The sequence below is a fragment of the Podarcis melisellensis genome, assembly GCF_964234715.1.
Source record: "Podarcis melisellensis genome assembly, chromosome: 9".
Taxonomy (NCBI): domain Eukaryota; kingdom Metazoa; phylum Chordata; class Lepidosauria; order Squamata; family Lacertidae; genus Podarcis; species Podarcis melisellensis.
The window spans coordinates 9,408,655-9,424,458 of record NC_138541.1 but is presented as its reverse complement, the minus strand read 5'-3'; the positions used below and the strand labels follow the sequence as shown (position 1 = coordinate 9,424,458).

At 44.5% G+C, this 15,804-nt stretch overlaps 1 protein-coding gene across 3 annotated transcripts in view; it reads left to right on the top strand.

Moving 5' to 3' along the window:
• SLC4A4 (solute carrier family 4 member 4) overlaps positions 1-15,804 on the top strand; it is a 187,948-nt gene that overhangs the window by 22,245 nt on the left and 149,899 nt on the right. The window lies entirely within an intron of this gene.

Sequence of the window (15,804 nt, the reverse complement as noted above, 5' to 3'; positions counted from 1 at the left end):
GCTCATCAGGATTGCTGCCTCATGATTGGTCTCTTTCCCCTCTGGCCTTGGCAGGCAGAAGCTGGGTGGGATGTTGGAAATGAAAAGCCAATGTGTTTGTGTGCGCATTAACCTCACAATTATTTTGAAGGATGCTTTGAAAACATCAGTCCTGACCTTCAGCAGATGCTGCATGTGGATGTTTAATTTTACCCAGGAGGGGGGGAAATTGGCTTTGACACCTTTCTGGAGTTTGAGTCCAAATCCTGCCTCTATAAACAGTGCCAGAAGTTTAATTTTAGTCCTTGCAGTGCAGGAGGGGATATGCTCTCTTGTCTTTTTGGCTGGGAAATGGCTTTCTTTAATTACATTATTAGCTGAGAGAGAGAAGCAGACTATTTCTGGTTGAATGCAGCAAACAAGTTTAATGTGCTGGTTTAGAATGAACAGAAAGGTGGAGGGACGCTGACAACATAGGTCCTTCCTCCTCTGGTCACTGGTATGGATGTACAACCTGACACTGTGTCTCAAGGCACTGTGATTATCCGCAAGGGATTCCCACACAGTGGGGTTGATGTTGCCAGCCTTCCTTCCACATATGCAGACATCTGCAAATGGTCTGCCAATGGGATTGGTGCCTGAAGCCAGCTCCCCATAGAGCACATCCTTGGGGATCCTGCCATCTTCCATTCTGGGGACATGACCAGGCCAGCGTAGACGTCACTCAGACAAGACTTGAAACTTGACTAAATACAGTGATACCTTGGTACTTGAATGGCTTGGCTCCTGAACAAATTGGCTCCCGAATGCTGCAAACCTAGAAGTAAGTGTTCCGGTTTGCAAACGTTTTTCAGAAGCTGAACATCCAACTTGGCTTCTGCTCGAGTGCAAGAAGCTCCTGCAGCCAATCAGAAGCTGGTTTTGGGAGTCTAATGGACTCCTGGAATGGATTAAGTTTGAGAACCCAAGGTACCACTGTAGCCCCAAATGCTGCAACCATACCTTGCAGAAGGTGGGTGGAATTCCCTGCACACAGAAAGCTAGCAACTCATGCAGAAGGCTGTCATTTTGACACCTAGATTTCTATGGGGAGGGCATGTTATGAATGGAAGGAACATTCAGTAATGTTAGCCCCCATCTGAAGTCAGAGCATTGCGTCCCTGACACAACCTCACTTACAACCTCGGTGAAAGCTAGGCGTTAGTCTAAAGGTTCTGTTGAGTTGATTTAGAAACCTTGAATTCTCGATCTAGTATAATCTGGCTTCAGGCCTAGTGCACTCATTCCGTCTGCTAGGGCAATAAAAAGCACACCAAGATAATGGGTGTAGATAACCAGGGCTTAGTATTATTAGCTTCCTGTTACCTTTAAGAAGGCATAAATTCTGAATAGGAATTGGATGTAGAGGAGCATATTTTTAATAGGTTTCTCTCCAGAACATGTTTGCTCAGCTAAGAGGTGGAATGGCTCAATGATAGCACAGTCAATCCCATGGAAAATATCAAGGCGGTGTATGTAATTGGAGGCTGATTTATTACACTGCCATATTTGGTGTGCAAAGTCTGTTGTAATCGTTATGCCATTTGTCTTTGAAATAAAGCCTGGAGGTGGCACCTTTTTTTTTTTTTTTTTTGGAGATGGGAAGTTGATGCTGAGAGATAGATGACTTGGCCCAGGGTCGCCCTCTGAGCTTACGGCTGAGAAACCAGGTTCTCTGATTCATCAACAGATGTTGGTACCGTAACTCAGGAGAGCTCAGTGAGAATTCTAGGCAGTCCTGCGCATACTCCACAACGGATAACACTCTGTGCCAGGCTAACCTGGATGCTGTGCCAGATTGGTTTGCACAATTTTTATTGTTCTCCCGTTACTCATGGGGAATGGCACAAAGTGAAAGTCCTGCCCATAGCAAATCCCGCTTGGTTCCCACTGCTGCCCTTCCTGTCTTTTGAAATCTCGCAAGTTATTTCCCACACCTACCCTTTCTAACAGCTGAGGACTAGAAACTTAGGTTTTTTAAAAACAAAGCAAAGCGAAGTGACAGCTGATTCCAAGGTTACTCAATTCCATGTTGCATTTGAAGGAGCGTCTCCACCCACATCGTTCTGCCCGGACACTGAGGTCCAGCTCCAAGGGCCTTCTGGCGGTTCCCTCGCTGCGAGAAGCCAAGTTACAGGGAACCAGGCAGAGGGCCTTCTCGGTAGTGGCACCCGCCTTGTGGAACGCCCTCCCACCAGATGTCAAAGAGAAAAATAACTACCAAACTTTTAGAAGACATCTGAAGGCAGTCCTGTTTAGGGAAGCTTTTAATGTTTAATAGGTTATTGTATTTTAATGTTTTGTTGGAAGCCGCCCAGAGTGGCTGGCGAAACGCAGTCAGATGGGTGGGGTATAAATAATAAATTATTAATATTATTATTATTATTATTAGTGCTGCTGTGGATTATTAAGTCAAATTCTGATTTATGGCCCTCCCCTCTATTTCCTTCCTACCCAATTTCATTTCACAGCTGTTGTTTTTGGAGAGTCACTGTATGTCCTTGTGGGTCTGTCCTTGAACACCCCAGTCAGTTCTCCCAGGTCTGGCTCCAGGTGTGCGGAGGCCCTTGCCAAAATGTTCTTATGTGGGCCTGCTTCTCCATGGGTTAAGGTTCCTTTGGTGGGCAAGACGTGACTTAGAGCCACCATGTAGAGGTGGACCGTGGCTCAGTGGTATTGTTCCTGCCTTGCAAACAGAAGTTCCCGGGTTCAAGTCCCAGCGTCTCCAGTTAGGGCTCCCTGTAAGTGTGGAGAGCCTCTGCCGGTCAGTGCAAGCAATACTGAGCTAGGTTCCCCTCTGCTTCCTGTCCCTGATGCAGCATTGTGCAAAATTAAAATGGTGATTCTAAGGTACTTGGTACCATGGTTTGAAAACCCAGGCTTGCTGGGCAGGTGCTTTGAGGTTCCACGGCAGGCACCTGTGTAGCAGTAGGCCCTGCTGGGGCTCAGCACACCTGGATGCTGCATGGTGACACTGGGCTGAATAGACAACAACTTCATAAGAACAGCTCTATGGATGTGGTTTAGTATGGAGTGTCAGAGAATGTACTCAAGGCTATGTAAAATGGCAGCAGACTTCGGTTAGAAAGGTCCTTCCTAGAATCCGGGTTGTTTTTGTTTTTTGTTGTTGTTATTATTATTTATTTTTTAATATTCCTGTTTTAATTCACAGATGTTTGCTGCATTCCTAGTTTGCAGCCATCATTCAGGATTAACTCTCATAACATTGACAAGAAAGACAGAATATGTGAGGCAACACTTACTTTTGCACCAAATAATACTGTTCAGATTTTTAGTTTTTTCCTGTGGAGAGATTAGTCCGTATCTTGGCTGTTGTTAACATCTTTTAGTTACTGCTAATATCATAATAATATCATATGGGCAATTCCATTTGCATGATCTGCCTGTTTTTGTGTAGAATATATCTGTGGTCTGAAAGTGAAGACACGGTCTTGCTGGCGGTTACAATCACTTGCAATAATTTGTTTGGGAAACATTGTTACGGTAGTTTTTCCTTATGTTGCATTTAACACTGGGATGAAATGAATTAGTTTGCAAAATGTTTGCATTCTCAGATCAGTAAATACAGTGCTGATTTGTTTTGTTTTGTTACAGGTTAGTTCTGTTTTTCCTGTTTGCCCTTCTATGCTGTTAACTGCTTAAAAGAATATTGTGTAATACAGAACTGAATTTGAGGAAGAGGGGGACACTCTGACCATGCTTTCGAAACTAGTATTACTGCCACTCAGAAGTTCACCAAAGCAGAAGGACATAAACACCGGGGTTAATTATATTACTACATCTCCACGTCCCACACATTTTGAGAGAGCCTACTGCATGGCTATCTGAGATGGCTATGGAAATATATTGAGGATAGAGTTTGCAAAAGCAAGCAAGCAAACAAAAAACCCAATTCTAGCAAGCCTGTCTACATGCATGAGCAATCTAATGTGGGGTTCTTGAACTCACACAAGATTGTGGCTCTCCTTCCGTGGACTGAAAAGTGGCGTTGCAATTCTCTAGCTTATAGGCAGGAACTGGGTCATCTTGCATGAGCTTGCTTGTTCCCACATTACATTGATTATGACAGTAGACCTTGTGAGCAGTTAACTTGTGAGTGTGCGAATCTGCCTTTGTCTCCTTGGCTCTGACTTCACAGTTGTCCGAATTTGCTGTAAATAAGAGTTACTGCCATGGTATAAGTATCATTAAAGGTAAAGGTAAAGGGACCCCTGACCATTAGGTCCAGTTGTGGCCGACTCTGGGGTTGCTGCACTCATCTCACTTTATTGGCCGAGGGAGCCGGCGTACAGCTTCCGGATCATGTGGCCAGCATGACTAAGCTGCTTCTGGCGAACCAGAGCAGTGCACGGAAATGCCGTTTACCTTCCTGCCGGAGCGGTACCTATTTATCTACTTGCACTTTGACATGCTTTCAAACTGCTAGGTTGGCAGGAGCAGGGACCGAGCAACAGGAGCTCACCCCGTCGTGGGGTTTCGAATCGCCCACCTTCTGATCGGCAAGTCGTAGGCTCTGTGGTTTAACCCACAGTGCCACCCGCATCCCATAAACATCATTGTATGTCTTAAATCACTGCACATCGCACCTGCTGTGTTACTGCTCTTAAACGTTAGTCCTTTTCCGATCTTAAACCGAAAATATGAGTCCTGCTGTGGAGGAACCCATATAAACACATCAACAAGGGCTTAAAATAGACCTTTGCCAACATTAACATTCTGTAGTCTTAAAAGCCTTTTAAAACTGTTGGGAGGATGAGGGGACTGGGTTTGCCGCTGAGAAAGTGGGCCTCTCTTTTCGCTTACAAGCATAAATGTGAATTCTGCCATCAGGGCAAGTTTTTGAGGGCGATGAGAGTTAGAGAAGCATTGCTCGGGATCTCTACAGCTGTGGTTTCTTTACAGCAACTCTGCCAAAGCATCTTTAAAACTTTGTTGCCAAGGGATACTTGCCTTTAACTTGGGAAGGACTGCAGCTTAATGGAAGAAGCATTTGTCTCACATGCTCCAATCCCCGAAATCTTCAGGTAGGGTTTGGAGAGAATCACGCCTGACATCCTGGAGAGCCACTGCCAGTGTAGACCAGAGGTAGCCAGCATGGTGACCTCCAGATGACTACAACTCCCATCATCCCTGTCCCATTGGCCATGCACTGATGGGATCTGGAGTCAAACAAGATCTGGGGAGTACGGTATGTGCTGGAGATATCATTACTATCTCCAGCTTCTTTTTGGACTACAATTCTCGTTATCCCTGCCCACCAGTCCTTCTAGCTAGAGTTGATGATGGGAGTTGTAGTCCAAAAACAGCTGGAGACCCAGCTGGTATAGGCAATAGTGAATCAACCAGACCAATAGTGAATCAACCAGACCAATGATCTGAGTCTGTGTGAGGCATCTTTCTACATTCCTCCTTTACACCTTGATTTCCATGTGGGGAGAGAGAGAGAGCGCAGAATGTCGGCCTTGTCTGTCATTCTTGTCCCCTGTTTCCCTTAACTTGGGGAGAAAACTTAAAAATAAACCAGGGAGGCCCTGCATTTGTCTAGATGTGTGTGAGGCCCTTCCTCCAGCCCTGGAAGGTTAAAAGAACCAAATAACCTTAAACCTTTCTCTGGTTTCTAGGCAAAATTTTGGGGTAAAACCTGAATCTCGGAGCCCACCTTGACTTAAAATCAAGGGCAAAAGAAGGCTGCTGTTGTTGTTTAGTCGTTTAGTAGTGTCCAAATCTTTGTGACCCCATGGACCAGAGCATGCCAGGCACTCCTGTCTTCCACTGCCTCTCGCAGTTTGGTCAAACTCATGCTGGTAGCTTCGAGAACACTGTCCAACCATCTCATCCTCTGTCGTCCCCTTCTCCTTGTGCCCTCCATCTTTCCCAACATCAGGGTCTTTTCCAGGGAGTCTTCTCTTCTCATGAGGTGGCCTAAGTATTGGAGCCTCAGCTTCAGGAAGGCTGAGTGGGCCCCATATCGGAAATGTGGTTTTTTTTTATTATAAAAAAGGTTCATCTGGGCCTGACAGCCCTGTGGAGACCCAGAATGGGGGTGCAAGGAAGAGAGATGACAATCTTAAGTCTTCCATTGAAGGCACATAATTGTTGGGTTTTTTTGTTCTTGATTCCACAAACAGAACTACCAGTCTCAGCAGCTGTAGGGTTACTGGGTTGTGTGACTCCCCCCAAGGGCTAGGGAGAGTCGTGAAAAAGAGAGAAGAGTGGTCTTGATTGGCTGCATTTGGCCTGCAAACCTTAGTGTAGACATTATGGTGCTAGGTGCAGCTTTTCCCATTTTCTACATTAAACTTATTTCCACTCAAAGAACTGTAATACATGAAGCGGTCTCAAATATAATTGGCTGTGTTTGCATGCAATGTTAAGCCCAGGCGTTCTGGCTTACAGTGGTGCCCCGCAAGACGAATGCCTCGCAGGACATTTTGGAGGTGCTTCGCAAAACGAATTTCCTATGGGCTTGCTTTGCAAGACGAAAATGTCTTGCGAGTTCCTGCGGGTTTTTCCCCCTCCCCCCCTTTTCCCCAAGCCGCTAAGCCGCTTATCAGCTGATCCGCTAAGCTGCTAAGCCGCTTAACAGCTGATCCGCTAAGCCCGCTAAGCCGCTAATAGGGCTAATCCGCTAATCAGCTAATGGGCTTGCTTCGCAAGATGAAAAAACCGCAAGACGAAGAGACTCGCGGAACAGATTCTTTTCGTCTTGCGAGGCACCACTGTATTAGGAACAAGCAGCATGCTGGTGCTCAGTACCAAATGGTGCCCACATCACTCTTCCTCCGAGCACTAGGTGAGTTTACATTACTGCATTAGAGCACAGTTAATTGGCTGGGGGTGTTTTTTTCTTGTGTGTGGTTCATTTCACAGCTCTTCACATCAGCACAGCGTCATCAGTGTCAGATTTGTTGCTGTTTGGTAACAAACCAGGGGGCACTGACAGGGCAGGGATGTCTTCACCCTATGAAGAGATGTTCCCACTTTGGCCGGGGATGAAATAGGAACAACTTAATCGGCATGAAGCTGGTTTGAGATACAAGCCGTCAAACAGTAGTATCTTACAACAAGGTGTATAGGATACATACGTATTTCGGATAGCATTGCGTGAACACTAAATAAACACCCAGTAAATAGGAGTGTGGGTGTAAACACGGCCTAAGAAACCTTGGCTTCCCATTAATGAACCTGGGATCATGGTTTGTTGCTCCCCAGCAAGCCACAAACTCCAGTCAGCCTGAAGCCATGGTTTGTTAGGGAGCAAGAATCCATGCTCCTTGGCTTGCAGCTAATGGCTTCTTGGTTTGCTTATCTTGTTTGTGGCAGGAGAGGATTAATGTGGGAGAGACGATGCAGCATTCGTTCCTAAATAAATTTATGAAAAGCCAGAAGGTCTAGTTTATTGTTGCATGCAAGCACAGCCAATACCTTTCAGTTTGGAACACCCTGTATTGAAAACATGAGCTTTCTGAGTCACAAGCTGGATATTAAGGTGGCAAGAGTTACAGGAATCAGAAGCAGGTGTTGCTGGCCTTGTTGGGTCCTAATGTGTGGAAGTTTCATTTTATTAGCGGAGAAAACAAGACCTAGATGATGACCAAATGCAGTTATTATGAACTACACCTGCTTCTTGGCTAGTAATTTTGGAGTTTACTTAACCGCAGAACTTGTTAAAAGTGTATTTATCACCACTGTAGCCTTGTTTGTTTTTTGTGGTCACTATCCTACCATAGTGGTGTAGAAACATGTGATTTCATGTCTAGATTTCTACCCTTGCTTCTCTCTACGGATATATAATGTCATCACAGCGGGAGGATACTGGGCATATGATCGGGCATAAAGGAGCTGCTTTGTGACTGTGATGTGTAAGGGAAATGGTTCGCTTGCAAACAGTCAGCTTTCCTCTGTTCATTGTTGATCTCTTTCTTGTTCATTGTTATCTTTCTTGCACCAGTTCCACCCTCCCCTTTCCTAGCACTCCCTGCAGTTTTAACACGGTTTGCTAGATTTCCCCGTGCCCTATGAATTATATTTCGAGCCCGCCTTTTCATTTCTTTTTTATACATTTTTATTGATTTTTTAACATATCAGTTCCAACAGTCATACAACATATCTTCTCATCTTATACAATATTTTAGACTTCCGTCAACACCTCTGATGATTTTCCATTCTTTATCACTTATTCTGCATTTCTTAATTTCTATATTGCATTTAATTGTCCTTAACCAATAATTCTTTTCATAGTCTTTCTTGTAATATTTCAGATAATCCACCTTACAAAACTTCTTGCAGACCTACTAGCATGATCTGTTCATCACAATTACTTTTCAAATAGTTCATATATTTACTCCAGTCCTCTAAGAATCTCTGATCCCGCAGGTTTCGAATGCTTCCTGTTAATTTATCTAACTCTGCATAGTCCATCAACTTCATCCTCCATTCTTCTTTCGCTGGTAATTCTTCTTGCTTCCATTTTTGTGCCAATAATATTGTTGAGCCCACATTTTCATAGGAACCCAAGCAAACCGAAGGAAAAACGTTTGGACTCAAATGTCCAAGCACCAACTTGCATACTGGCCTGTGACAAGGAAGTGTTATCTAACGAATGGGTAGAAATTGATTTGGAGAGGGGCAGCCCAGCTGGCGGCTGCTGTGTTTTTTAATTGGGAAAAAAATATTAAAATAAAATTACCTAATGGAAGACAAAGGAAACTTAAAAACCAATCTGGATATAAGGTTGCAAGGGATATGATTATTTGGTGTTTCTGTAGTGTTTTTCCTGGGTGCTCAAAGCACTTCAGCACATTATCTCAGCAATTCTTACATTGATATCCCAAGTTACTAGCGTGGATTTCTAGTGGGAAAGTGCTGGGGGGCAGAGTGGGAGGGTATTCCCTGAACTGTGCAAGTTCAAGGTGAACATGAGACTTGGAGCATTGACTTCCTAGCCCATGAAGTCTCTTCATCACTTTTGATGCCTTCCTTGCCTGTTCACAAAGATTGGCTGTTGTATAGCTTGCCCCATTTATAACGATTTGGGCCTTAACACACCCTGGCTTTTGAAAAATCCGCTTTGCTTTGCTGCTCCTTTTCTGGTTGGGTCATTCTAGTAATATGATTCTAATTCATAGCGTGACTATGGCAGTGTGGTTTGAGGCCCCACCCAGTGCAACTTCAATGAAGGCTACTGTAAGCAGGATTTCCATTTCATAGCTCAGCTGATCTCATGGCCAAAGAACCGAACATCTTTCCCAGCAGCTGACTTGTTCATGTTTCAAGGATGATGCCTTGCAAGGGAGTCCTTCTGGAATGATAAACTCCGGAAGGGTAGTTCTAAGAGAGAAAGGGATGTCAGAACTGTGAATATTTTGCCTTTATTGGGAGAAAGCGAGATTACAGTCCAGCAGATTGTCCAAGGACACCAATCCATCAACATGTTCCTTGCAGAAACTCAGGCTATGTACACAGAGAGGCTTCGAATGCGGTGAGGTAGTTCCTTCCCCTCTTGTCACATTTTTAGATTGCTGTACACACCAGGGAGCAAGTGGGGATGTTTTCACCCGATGCACATTGCCTGATTTGTTTCTGAATGCCTGCAACTCCCCACACTGTCGGTGGAGCACGGTCAATGGCTATCTGTACTGTACATACCTCAGCTTAACAGTCGCTTATGTTTTCATATTGGATGGAAGCTGGTTTGAGGGGAGAACGCATCAAATGACAGCATTTCTCAAGAAACTACAGGATAGGTATGGGATAGCTCAGGTAGGTAAAGGTAAAGGAACCCCTGACCATTAGGTCCAGTCGTGGCCGACTCAGGGGTTGCGGCGCTCATCTCGCTTTATTGGCCGAGGGAGCCGGTGTACAGCTTCCGGGTCATGTGGCCAGCATGACTAAGGCGCTTCTGGCAAACCAGAGCAGTGCATGGAAACGCCATTTACCTTCCCGCTGGAGCGGTACCTATTTATCTACTTGCACTTTAACGTGCTTTTGAACTGCTAGGTTGGCAGGAGCAGGGACTGAGCAACGGGAGCTCACCCCGTCACGGGGATTTGAACCGCCGACCTTCTGATCGGCAAGTCCTAGGCTCTGTGGTTTAACCCACAGAGCCACCCGCGTCCCAGCTCAGGTAGACCATGAGGCTTTTAACCTCAGGGTCGTGGGTTGGAGCCCCACATTGGGCAAGGAGATCCCTGCCTTGCACAGGGTTGGACTAGATCAGTGTTTCCCAGCCTTGGTTCTCCAGATTTTTCAGACTACAATCCCCAGCATCCCTGACCACCAGTCTTGCTAGCTAGGGATGATGGGAGTTGTAGTCCAAAAACAGCTGGAGCTCCAAGGTTGGGAAACACTGGACTAGATGACCCCCCCGGGGACCCTCCCAACTATACACATGGATTATGTCATGTGTACTTTGCTTCAGACACCAGCAGTGGGAGGACACTGGAGCTGGAGCAAATGATAATGGGAACACAGCCTCATTTAAAATGAACTGGAGCCGAGAAAGAGCTTAATAATGGCCTCCAGTTTAGCAAGGAAATTGTATGATGGTATCTGCTACTTTGTGCTAAGCACCCTTCCTGGATTGGGGTGCCAGACTCTGGGATGCTCCCCCCAGTCCCTTTGGATGAATGAGGTTGCCTTTGTTTTGCTCAGATAATTTCTGCTATGTTTCTCTGCACCTTATGAAGAAGTGTGATGTTCATGGAACCTCATTGGATTTTAAGATACCCCCTTGATTTCTCCTCAAAAGGTGGAAAGGGGTACCCGACTGGTTTTGAGGTGTGTGTGTGTGTGTGTGTGTGTAAACATTTTCAGATATTTGAATATGTACATAGGGCCTGATGAAGTATTTTGTGACACATCCTGCTTTGTGGGGGAGGGTTTTTTTTTATTTATTCAAACTTTCTCAATGATTAATTCAAACTTCCTGCTTGTATTGAGAAACTCCTTTCAACGGGGAAGTTACATGAGTCATTGAATGACTTGGGGCCATCAACTGATTTAAAGAATTTCTAGGTGACTTATCAGTCAAAAGGAACTTGTTGCATGTAGTTTGCACAATGCCAAACCCTTGCTATTCAAGTTGCCGGGAATCTCAGGTGGGCAGAGTGCTGCTGCGCTCATGCAGGCTTTTCGCGGGCATCTGGTTGGCCACTGTGGGAACAGGATGTGGGACTAGATGGGCCACTGTATGTAAAGGATATTTGCAACATGTTTTGTTGCAGCTGGGGCAGATGGAGGCGTCCGGTTGTGCTGCTGCAGATGCACCATGGCGTTTCTTGTCTCTGGGCTCTTACTTGCGGTCATCCCTACTCTGGTCACTGCTATGGACACAGGACCTGACTGCCTGTCTCTGGGCACTGTCTGCAAGGGATTCCCACATGGCGGGGTTGATGTTGACAGCATTCACACCACGATGCTTGGAGACATCTTTGTAATGCAGAATTGGTCTGCCAGTAGACTTGATGCCCGAAGCCAGCTCTCTATAGAGCATGTCCTTGTGTGTGTGTGTGTGTGTGTGTACACACACACACACACACACACACACACACACACAGTGGTACCTCAGGTTACAGATGCTTCAGGTTACAGACTCCGTTAACCCAGAAATAGTACCTTAGGTTAAGAACTTTGCTTCAGGATGAGAACAGAAATTGCACAGCGGCAGCAGCGGGAGGCCCCATTGGCTAAAGTGGTACCTCAGGTTAAGAACAGTTTCAGGTTAGGAACGGACCTCCAGAACGAATTAAGTTCTTAACCCGAGGTACCACTGTATATATATTCTGTTAAAAGACACAGGAAGAGCATCCCACACAAGCGTGTCCATAAGGTGGCAAGCAAACCAATTAAATTTTGCCCTTTGCCATCCTGATATGTAAAGAAGCGAAGCGTTCAGTTGTAGTAAATACTTTGCTATTCCTGCTAAGGTTTGGCGAAGAGCTCTAATTTTGGCACTCCGTGAACTGAATTGAACTGCAGACATGCTGAAATCTATTCAGAAGTCGCTTTCAGAGCCCCATTCGAGGTCTACATTTCATTTCGGCAACTTGGAGAAAAAGTATGCCAAGGATGGGGAAATGTCACCTAGTTAGATGAAATTTTGTACAAAGAGTGTGCAGGGACTCCTTGCTAAACATATACATGAGGAAAATGTTCCCAGAGGCACAGGGTGTTTGAAAATCATATGTTCAAGCACAGGATGTGTGAGCCAATATTTTCTGGAATGGAAGTAAGTTAAACTACATCGTATAGTTAGTAAACCAGACCTCTACCTCCGTTTCAATAGCAGAATGCTGCTGTCGAAGTTCAGGTACTAGGTAGGCGAAACATATTTTGAATTTTGTGTGCAGAAATATTTGTGTGTGTGCTTTTTCCTGCTGGATCATGCTTAACTGTCCTGGTGGTACTTATTTGTGTAGCTGGAAGATCTAATTTCACAACTGGGAGGGGCCAAGGCCGGTTTCATTCTGTGTAATTCTAACATTATGCTCCTGTGTTGACCAACAGGCTCAAGCTATTAATGGAGTCGCTGTTCTCTCTCTCCCGCCCCACTGCTGCCTCCCTGCCTTCCTCCCCTCCCCTCCCCTGACTTTGCATGCTCTCGTAGCCTGTTCTGACTTCACCGACTGCAAAGGGAGTGGTATTTCAACTGGGTTCTTTTATTGGACGTACTGAACGCTACCCATATAGGTTCCTCAGCTGACTGATGTTCCTTCAGTGCGTTTGGCATAAACTTTTGCTACATTTTCCCTGCAGGTTTCGAAAGCAACCTTGAAATGACAGCAGTCAAAATTTCCGCTCCCTCTCCCAGCAAATTGGAATTTCTGTGCAGAAATTCCTAGGACCGTGGCAGAAGTCTGAACTTTGGTTCTGACACAAAAACAACTTGCGTACGAAGCATTTACAAGGAGGTATATACTGAGGGCTTGTGCAATTTCTTTCTTCCTTTTTTAAAAAGAGAGATACCAAGAACAGATGGAAGAGCTTCTGAAGGAATTAGGTAGCTTTAAGAGAAGCGTAAATGTGCATGCTTGAGAGTGTGGAACCATAATAAAAAAGGACACTAAATGAGGATATCCAAATGGATAAAAAAATAGCAGCAACATTTTGAATTATCCATAACCCTCACTTTAATTTGTATGTCATTTTAGGAAATCTTAATTTTAGACCCTAGAAAAGCCCATAAGTAGAAATTATTGGAAATACATTTGCCATAGATTCACATTTGTGATAGCTCCAATGTTATGTCAATATCTGGAATTCAAGGTACAACACTAAGTGTGCTTACCTGGGAGTAAGTCCTGTTGACCTCAGCAGGACTTACTTCTGAGTAGACATACATATGATTGCACTCGGGTTCTTCCTTTTTTTTTTAAATCAGCTGTTACAAGAACAGGTTGATCTAACAGATTAAATGTTCACTTCTTTTTTTAGTTGTTATGAATGTTTTAAATAAAAATATATAAAGTATTCCCAGCAAATAAATTTTCAGACTACCCGCTTTCTGTATTTAAAAGTAATAGCAGTGCATTTCTCACTGAGTATGAAATATACTTTTCTGAAAGCCTTTGACATCTTGACATCTTCAAGACTGAACTAGAGCTGTAATTTTTTACCTGGCTGGCATCCATCTGTCTCAGGAGACAATGGAAGGGTTGTGCCTTCAAGGGTGAAGTCAAACCATTGGGGAGTTAAAGGGCCCCGCTGTAAGAAATGTGTATTTTCAATGTGGACTTAAAAAGATTATGAAGAGCTCTACTTCACACAAAAGACCCGCCAACCTGGACAACCAGATACTTATGGAAGACCCACTGGCAGGATATGGGGAGATAAAAAAAAAAAACAGATCACTTTCTAGACTTATATGAAGAGTTCTGCCCATATAGCTTCACTGGATGCATTATTATTATTATTATTATTATTATTATTATTATTATTATTATGAACCTGTTCCTTCTTCAAGCAGAAAAAAGAAAATTGTTTTTCATTGGCTGTCAGTGAATAATTGTCCATTTAAACTTAGCACAAGAAGGCCTTTCCTCTGTTGCACAGTTGATTTGCATTAAAAAGCATTTAAAAATATATAAATCTGTAGGCTGTGATGAGACTCTGTAGCCGAAAGGTGGCAGTACCCCATCTGTTTAGCTGCTTTTACTCCTTTGGAGAGAAGCAGCTTAATTTCTGCTCGCATCTGGCTTGGACACACTGATTAACAATTCAAATCCTTCACACTATGAGGGCGAAATTCACGATTGCCTGTTTGCGTGGTTGTCAACCCACAAGTTTCAAACACGTATTTTTAGGATATCCAAAGCTACTATTATTAAAAGAGTGCATTAAAGTGGCTTTTAGGGCAGTTGCCCTCACGAGGTGGCATATGAAGAAATTCCACGATAAGCGATTGTGGACAATATTAAGGTCCCATCGATCCACACTGCAGCCCTGAAAACGAGCACAACAATGAATAAAAAGCGGATTGGAATAATAATAAAAAGACATAACAACTAGTAGAAAGTGGATGAAAATAGTGGGCTCCTGTGCAACTGCTCTCTCCCTCCTTCCCCAGAATGCGTGGCCTCAAAATCCTTCATGGTTTTTAAGCAGACAACCTTTTGCTATCCAGACAATATAAATAGATTTTGTGCAGTAATCAAGGGAGCAATACATGTGCTGAAGATTTCTGTACAGACCAGAAATTCCTCACCATCTGTTCCAGCTGTTGTTCAGCTGAATTTATAGCAAGCGACTACTTTGCTGCTTCAAAAGAATTGCATGCGTATGCAGATGCAAAGATGGTGGACAGGCCAGAACAACCATTTGGTGTGTGCAACCAGAGACACATACATGACATGGAACAATTTCATGAACACGGTGAACTCTAGGGGATCTTGTGTGCGTGCATAGCTTTGAATGGGGAATGGGTGTCGGGTGTTCAGCTGGCAAATGTTAGCTGGTGGAGGATGCAACATCTTTTTATCATCACACTGGTTCACAGAGTAGCTTGCTGCCTGCCTGCTGATAAAGTTGGAGGGTTTCGCCAAAAGAATACAGGTTTTTGCATGCTGTATGTAACTGTGCACTTGAGTGCGCAGATGCTATTTTTCTGCAAAGATGCGGGGATCTACTTAACTCACAAGGCAATACTGGAAACAGTGTTTCCAGACAAGGCTAATCTCCACATTTGACTGTTGCATTGAAGTGTGCTGGTGTATATATAAAGGTAAAGGGACCCCTGACCATTAGATCCAGTCGTGGCCGACTCTGGGGTTGCGGCACTCATCTCGCTTTACTGGCTGAGGGAGCCGGCGTACAGCTTCCGGGTCATGTGGCCAGCATGGCTAAGCCGTTTCTGGCAAACCAGAGCAGTGCACGGAAACGCCGTTTACCTTCCCGACAGAGTGGTACCTATTTATCTACTTGCACTTTGACGTGCTTTCGAACTGCTAGGTTGGCAGGAGCTGGGACTGAGCAACGGGAGCTCACCTTGTTGCGGGGATTCGAACCACTGACCGCCTGATCGGCAAGTCCTAGGCTCTGGTTTAACCCACAGCTCCACCCATGTCCCATGGTGTATATATAGTGCAACATTTAATTTGGAGTGATCAATCAATTTGTTCTTTGCAGTTTTCTTGATCAGCACCTCCCAGGCTAATGCGTGAAACAGGATGCAGTTACCATTTGGATTCCGCACTTCTCTGAATTTTGCAATGCAGTTATTGGCTCAAACAGTGTATCCAAATGTGTATTTTAGGATAAAATACCTCT